Source organism: Callospermophilus lateralis, unplaced genomic scaffold (genome assembly GCF_048772815.1).
Source record: "Callospermophilus lateralis isolate mCalLat2 unplaced genomic scaffold, mCalLat2.hap1 Scaffold_167, whole genome shotgun sequence".
Classification (NCBI taxonomy): Eukaryota; Metazoa; Chordata; class Mammalia; order Rodentia; family Sciuridae; genus Callospermophilus; species Callospermophilus lateralis.
The window spans coordinates 872,564-874,247 of record NW_027512751.1 but is presented as its reverse complement, the minus strand read 5'-3'; the positions used below and the strand labels follow the sequence as shown (position 1 = coordinate 874,247).

The following is a 1,684-nucleotide window of genomic DNA, read 5'->3' as shown; positions in this document are numbered from 1 at the left end:
TGATACCTTTCCATAACTACTAGTATGGCCAAAAGAATGCACTCTGACAAACCCAATGCTGGTGAGGGTGAGGAGAAACAGGAACTCTCAGATGTTGCTGGTGGGAGTGCAAAATGGCACAGCCTCTTTGAAAGGCAGTGTGACAGTTTCTTATAAAACTAAATGTAGTCTTACCATGAGATCCAGCAATCTCATTTCTTGATTTGAATCCAAAGAAGTTGAGAACTTAGTCCAAAGAGAAACCTTCTCATGAATGTTTACTGATAATTGCCAGAACTTGAAAATAGCCAAGATATCTCCAGTAAGTGAATAGATTAAAAAAATTATGGCACATCCAGACAATGGAATATCATTCAGTGCTAAAAAGAAATGAGCTCGCAAGTCATGAAAAGACATGGGGGATCTCACCTGCATATTACTAAGTGAAAGAAGTCAGCCTGATAATGCTGCATACTGCATGATTTCAACTATAAGACATTCTGGAAAAGGTACAACTATAGAGACAGAAAAGAGACCAGTGGTTGCCAGGAGATGTGAAGCAGGGAGGGATGAATAAATAGAGCACAGAAGTGTTTTTGGTTTTGTTTTCGTTTTGAGATGGGGTCTCACTGCTACCCAGGCTGGTCTGGAACTCATGGGCTCAAGTGATCCTCCTGCCTCAACTTACCAAGTAGCTAAGACAATAGGTGTGCACTACCATGCATGGCTACAAATAATTTTTATGGCAATGAAGCTCTTCCATCGTATAGTAGGGATATATAGATACATGCTAATGTAAGGTATGTAATATGGTAATGGATGCATGTCATTATGTGTTTGTCCAAAACCAACATGAAGCATGAACCCTAGTGTAAAATGGGGTTTAGGGCTTGTTTTTTAGTTGATGCTGGGGATTGAACCCAGAGCCTTGTGCATATGAGGCAAATGCTTTACCACTGAGCCACACACATCCCCAGATAAAACAGGTTTTGGATGATTAATATGTATCAATCAATGCAGGGTCAACCACAAAAAAATATATCACTGAGGCAGGGAACTTTGGCAAGGCAGAATGTTATTCATGTGCTGGGCTGGGGGTGCATATGAGATGTCTGTGCCTTTCTCTTAGTTTTGCTGTGAATCTAAAACAGCCCTAAAAAAATTCAAGTCTATTTTTAGAAAACCTGAATTTGGATAGCCTCTAGATATAATATGATTTTACAGAAAATGTAGGGAACAGAGGAATCATAACCATATACAAACTAAGGGTGTGTTTAGCAAAATCCATACATTTTATTAAAAAAAAACAACAAACAAACAAAAAAAATGCTATTAAAGAGAGGAGGAAACCTATATGCTAAAATAATCTTAAGGAACCTAACACTCAACTATATTGTGGAACTCTTATTTGAATTCCAATTCAAATAAGCAATCTAATTTTAAAAGGTAGAAAATAACCTGGGAAATATGAACACTGAATAGTCATGATATTAGGGAATTGTTGAAAAACTGCTAAAGATTTGACATGACCTAAAGGTTTTGTTTTGTAGAGGAATGATGGGAGGAAGCAAGGAAGCAAGATTGGCTGTAATTTGGGAATTTATGAAACTAGGTAATAAATTCATATCCTTATTACTGTTATCATATCATTTTTACTCTTACATGTACTTACATATTCTACAATAGAAAGGATATAAGAAAAGAA

At 36.7% G+C, this 1,684-nt stretch overlaps 1 non-coding gene across 1 annotated transcript; it reads right to left on the bottom strand.

The window, feature by feature from the left end:
* Positions 1–878: 878 nt before the first annotated feature.
* Trnam-cau (transfer RNA methionine (anticodon CAU)) lies at positions 879–946 on the bottom strand. The gene has a single exon. It is a non-coding gene; the product is annotated as a tRNA-Met (tRNA).
* Between the last annotated feature and the right edge of the window lie 738 nt (positions 947–1,684).